The following is a 6,000-nucleotide window of genomic DNA, read 5'->3' on the forward strand; positions in this document are numbered from 1 at the left end:
CACCCCCCAAAACTCCTAAAACACCAAAAACCAGCTTTGAGGGAAAAAGACCATGTTTATTTGTCTGCTCCTGCTCTTGATGGTAACTCTGACACCAGCCTTAGTGACTCTCCTCATCCCTGTGCCCCCTGCTTTTCCTGTCTCAGCATCCATACCCACTTCTTATTTCCTGCAGGACAACTCCAGGAAGGCATCCCCATCTTTTCCATTCCTCTTCAAATCCATGATATATCCTATTTGCTGCATTGCTTGTTTCTGCACTATGTTTTTTTACGTGATTTGTGGTTGTAAAGCCTTATCAGGCCAAACCCGTAAGTCAATCCTAGGACACACACTGATATTTTAGTAAGAGGGGAATTAAATAAAAAATTTCCAGACCAAAGAAAGCAAAAAATTACCTTTGTTTAGGAAGTGTTGCCTGGCAGAGCTGCCTCAGCCTGGAACCAGGTCAGGCTGCTGGACCTGCTGGGTGACTGACAGGTAACAAGGGGCACATGCCAGCAACAGCTCCTTTAACTCCTGCTAAGCCTGAGTGTATCCTAAGGGAATAAAACCTAATGAGATTCCTTCCCAATGCAACTTTGCAAGCCAGCAAAGTCCAGAGCTTTCGCAGTGCTGGTTTTGTCCCTAAAAACTGGGATCGGCAATACGTGGAATTGGAATTTCTGCGTGTGCAAATTCAGGAATCAGCTGTGTATTCAGGAAAGGAGAGAAAACTAAACCCAAAGACAACCCTTTGTTCCAAAGGCTTGTTTTGATTTGTCTCTGACTGTCCTGCTAAATCACAGAATTCTGGAATCGTTATGGCTGGAAAAGACCTCTGAGATCCCTGAGTTCAAATGCCAGCCCAGCACAGCCAAGGCTGACATTTGACCACGAACCATGTCCCCAAGTGCCACATCCACACACTTTTTGAACACTTCCTGGCCAGCCTGTGCCAGGGCTGGACAAGCCTTTCCATGAAGAAAATTTCCCCAATATCCCCCCTGCCCCTCCCCTGGCCCAGCCTGAGGCCGTTCCCTCTCCTCCTGTCCCTGTTCCCTGGCAGCAGAGCCCGACCCCCCCGGCTGCCCCCTCCTGTCAGGGACTTGTGCAGAGCCACAAGGTCCCCCCTGAGCCTCCTTTGCTCCAGCCTGAGCCCCTTTCCAGCTGCCTCTGTCCCCGGAGGTGCCGGCAGGGCAGGGCTGGGAAGGGGCTGTGGGTGACAGGAGCCCTCCCTGGCCCCTGCCCGCTCTGGGCTCCCCGAGCAGCGGCCGGAGGGGCCCCGCATGGAACTCGAGGAAAGAGCAGACACAAGGCAAAGGTGGAAGTGCCGAACTGCGGAAGGAGTCCTTCCAGAGGCAGCACGAACAACGAACAGCTTCTCGGGGTGACAAGGCTGCCTGAGCCCCCGGGCCGGCCCTGCAGGGCCAGGGTTCCCACCACGGCTCTGGGAAGTACCGGGGCTGGCTTACAAACCAAAAATCCATCCCGCTTCCTTCAGCGACAGCTGGGAACATGGAGAGCTCAGGCAGGGAAAAGTTGGGATCCACCAGTACAGCAAGTTTTTAATTCCCCAAAGCATTTTGATTGGAGAGAAAAGGCTTTTTACCACTGCAGGCATTATCTGGGCTAGAACGGATAAATCTTGACCATTAAGTCAGTGTGTTTTCCAGTTGCTTATTATACTACACATCAAGCAAATAAATTTTCCTTCAAGACCATTCCATTGTATCATAAACAAGTGTTACAAACCCAAACACAACAATACCCAGCGCTCAGAGGGGACAACCAGCACAACAGGGAACATCGACAGTGACACTGAGAACAAGCACAACAGTCCTGAGAGCAAACAAACCAACGCTGTGACCAGCGACTACTGCCCTGATCGAATGAATGCTTATAACAAACTCAGTTCAGCACACCCTGCTCAAATCTCATGGTATCTCAACCCTTTGTGCCTCACGCTCGGTAAAACCTGGATGGTTACAGGAATGGGATGAGCTTTAAGGATCCTCCCATGATTCCATGATCCCATCCCAGGGAGTGTGGGAAAGCTGAGGGGCCCCAGGCCTCACTGGAAGCCCAGCCCGCAGCCCCTGATGGTGTCTCCAGGCTGGCTGAGCTGGGCTGGAACCACCAACAGGAGAAACGAGAGCCAGAAACGCGAGGGAAGGGGATAGAAATGACATTTTCTGCAGCTTAAAGTGACTCTTCTTAGGAGTCCCCGTTTGCACATGACCTGCTCAAGGTCGAATGACCACAGCACCAGTGCAATAGCTCAGACCTCGGGATCTCTACTGGATTTAAGGAAAGCCAGGACTCCACATCCTGCTGCTGCACTGTGTGTTTGAGGAAACCTATTTATCCTCCAGACATTCTCTCAAGCCTTTCCCAACTCTCTCTCCTCAGGCACTGCCTCTGCTCCACAGATGAAATCCATTGAACCCTCATCTCGATTCTGCACCAGCAGTGAATAACAAATCCCTGATCACATGTGCCTGGAAATAACTGCGGGTCTGCACAGGACTGGAGAGATTTTCAAAAATCTACCGGGATGTCATTCTCCATTAGAATCATTTCTACAGAACTCTACTCAATTCCTGAGACCTTTGGGGGTTTATTTGGGCATGGCACATTTGGCTGTAATTGGCAAAGGAAAATCAGGAATTACATTTCCAGGTTAAATGATTGGTAGAAATGGATTAGCATTTTGCCACTAATAGCAGCCATCACTCGATGCTCTGGGGATGAGGAGGCTCCCTTCTCCTTTGCATGCAGGTACATGCCCCTGGCCCACTGTGGGCAAATAAAGACAGCATCCCAGGGGTGATTTCATTTGGATTTCTGAAGTATTGGCTAATATTTGTCTGCTTTTACCATAAAATATATTCATACAAATGCTGTTATGTGTCTTAAAATTGCTCAGTCCTGTTAGAGTCTCGCTCCCAGAGTGGTTGCATGGGTTTGAATCCTACATCCCAGTCAACCAGGATGTGTAAAATTTTCAGGACTTGCTTTTTAAATTATTTTTCCATTTAAGCTGAGCCTCTGTTCCTGATCATACATGAAGAGCTGCAGCACAGAAGGTGACAAGCTGAGAACACATGCTTTAAGGGAAGATGTTAAAGATCATTATTTAAAGGCCTTCACTTGTTAACATTCATTTGCTGATGCTACTTTGAATTCAAGCCATCTGCAATAAAAAGTAATATTTTAGAGATGCATTTTAGGAAAAAAAAAAGTGAAGCAAAGTTTTACTCTTCATGTAAACTGACAGTGCACTGGTGAAACTTCACCACGTGGGAGGTGTTGACAACTGAGCATATACCAAGGGAAGGATTTACGGGCACACAGTTCCACAAATATATCCCAGACTGGTATTTGTCAAGACAAGCCACGAGCCTTCAGCACGTTCTTCAAAGCCTTATTCAAGCGGGGTGTTATTTTCTCCATCAGGGCCCTGGTGACAAATGCACCTTCCTCTGGTCAGGCCATTCTTGTGGCCTCGCACTGGTGCCATTGGCCTTTTAATCACCTCTACAAACACTAAAATTCCTACCAGTCTGATACTTGCAGGTGAGGAACAAGGGGTTATGAATCAGATAGCTGCAAAGAGCCAACACAAACCAGACAGAAAATTCACTGCAAAGCAAAGTAATCGCCAGTCCCTGAGAAACTTCCAGTTTCTGAGCGTATGTTAAGCACCCAGCAAGCCCTTAGGCAGAGAGAGGAGCCCAAGTGCAGAGAGGTGGCAGGTTAAGGATGCTGCATGTCAGCTGAGAGCCCAGGCTGACAGCTGTGAGTCTCTCCTGCCAGGAAATTATTATTTTGTACTAGACACATTTCTCTGGATGTATCACATTGTGAGAAATAACAGGCAAAAGTCAACCCAACTCCAGTGTGTTTTCTAATTTCTGTCTGCATTTTTAACGGTGTCATTAGAGGCATCCCATGAACTGAAAGGAAAAGGAATCTGGATGAGATAAATTACATTTAAAATGATTGAGGGAGCAGGCAGCTGGGAAAGAAAAATGACAGAACTTTATTTTTTTAGGTTAAATAGCACAGAATAGAATCAAAAGCCCAGACTGGTTTGGGTTGTGAGGACCTTAAAGCTCATCCCATTCTACCCCCTACCATGGACAGGGACACCTGCCACTATGCCAGGTTGCTCCAAGCCCTGTCCAGTCTGGCCTTGGACACTTCCAGGAACGGGGAGAGTGATTTCCCGATGAGAACAGGATTGTCCTGGGAAGCAGTTCTGAGACATGCAGTGCATGGAGTTCAGCAAACAGGAAATGCTGGAATCAGTTCCTTGGTGAGCACAGAGACAGATTATTTGTCACAGCGATTCATCAGGGCGTGGATTACCCCAAACACCAACATTTACAGCTGCAGAGGAGATTCAGCAGCAATCACCGACCCTGGCATTTCAACTGCATCACACGCGACAGAGACTCCATAAAATCCTGAGGAATAAACGGAGCAGGAAGGTGCAGCTGGGCCCCAGTGTCAGGCAGAGCCATCCCCTTCCTGGCACCCGAGAGCAAAGCTTTGCAAATCAGAGCCATGGTTATAAGCACACCGAAGGGAAAAGGGGGGGAAATAACCTCAAACACAGAATGCCAAACAACACATTTGAAAATGGAGCCTACAAAGTCTTTAGGCAGCAGACGGGTCACGTGCAACAAATCTGTCTGTCTGTCTATCACACATGATGCCCGTATTTATAAATACATAACACAGGTAGGCACTGATTAATAAGCACAGGTAGGCACTAATTGAGGAGCATAGGTAGGCACTAACTAGGGAGCACACTCATTCAGGAGCACAGGTAGGCAGAAACCTCACTCACTCCCTCACGCCGGTCCCTGCCTGCAGCGCACTTCAGATAAAACCTGTAGGCTGCTCGAGCAGACAAATTTAAAGCGATTTTTACGATTCACACTGCAAAAGGCTAAAAGCAAATAAACCATCCCTGCTATATACGCTTCTGTTTTCCCTCTCTGTCCTCTAACAGTGGGATCAGAGGAGGAGTGATGCATCGATTGGTCCAGGGAAGCACTGAGAGGACAGAGAAGGAAAATAAAATAAAAAATACTAAAAATCCCCCAAGCGTAGAGTAAAATGTGCTCACCACGTACCCCCGAGCGCGGATCCGAGCAGGCGGCGGAGCTAAGGACAGGTTTCCCCGGCAGGCTGCGGGGTCCGGGCGCTGCGGGGCGGCGGGCTGAGCCCAGTGCCGGCAGCCTCAGCCATTGCGGAGCCACTGCAGCTCCGGCAGCACGTCAGCAGCGCTCCTGCCTCCAGAGCCCTCCCTTGCCGAGCCGCGCCGAGGATGCTGCTGGAAACCCGCTCCGCCGGCGCTCAGGGCCCGCGCTCCGCCCGGCGCCTGCGAGGATCGGCATTTCCAGCTGAAGGAGGAAGGCAGAGCTCTGCATCCAGCACAGCTGGAGCCCGCTCGGAGCTGCTGCTCGGGCAGGGCTGCACCGCTGAAACGGGCAGGGAGGGATTGAAGGGCATCTGGATTTAAAACAGCTGCCAGCCTTTGCACTTGCTCCTAGCAAAGGGGATGGGATCAAGCTGTAGAATCATGGAATCACAGGCTGTTCTGGGTTGCAAGGGAGCTCAAAGCCCATCCAGTGCCACCCCTGCCATGGGCAGGGACACCTCCCACTGTCCCAGGCTGCTCCCAGCCCCAATGTCCAGCCTGGCCTTGGGCACTGCCAGGGATCCAGGGGCAGCCTCAGCTGCTCTGGGCACCCTGTGCCAGGGCCTGCCCACCCTCCCAGGGAACAATTCCTGCCCAATCTGCCATCCAGCCCTGCCCTCTGGCACTGGGAAGCCATTCCCTGTGTCCTGTCCCTCCATGCCTTGTCCCCAGTCCCTCTGCAGCTCTCCTGGAGCCCCTTTAGGCCCTGCAAGGGGCTCTGAGCTCTCCCTGGAGCCTTCTCCTCTCCAGGTGAGCCCCCCAGCTCTCCCAGCCCGGCTCCAGAGCAGAGGGGCTGCTCTGGACTC

The 6,000-nt window shown here is 50.7% G+C and overlaps 1 protein-coding gene across 30 annotated transcripts in view; it reads right to left on the minus strand.

Annotated features, from left to right (window-relative positions):
* The window catches only part of JAKMIP3 (Janus kinase and microtubule interacting protein 3), a 52,783-nt gene extending 47,190 nt beyond the window's left edge, over positions 1-5,593 (minus strand). For 13 of the 30 annotated variants that reach the window (XM_048310865.1, XM_048310876.1, XM_048310874.1 and 10 more), the window contains exon 1: positions 5,127-5,592. The gene's annotated coding sequence lies outside the window, so the exon portion shown is untranslated. Of the gene's footprint in view, positions 1-5,119 lie in introns of all 30 variants that reach the window. The other 17 variants (XM_048310890.1, XM_048310889.1, XM_048310892.1 and 14 more) reach the window with 3 other exon arrangements.
* Positions 5,594-6,000: the final 407 nt, after the last annotated feature.

This window comes from Corvus hawaiiensis, chromosome 8 (assembly GCF_020740725.1).
Source record: "Corvus hawaiiensis isolate bCorHaw1 chromosome 8, bCorHaw1.pri.cur, whole genome shotgun sequence".
NCBI lineage: Eukaryota > Metazoa > Chordata > Aves > Passeriformes > Corvidae > Corvus > Corvus hawaiiensis.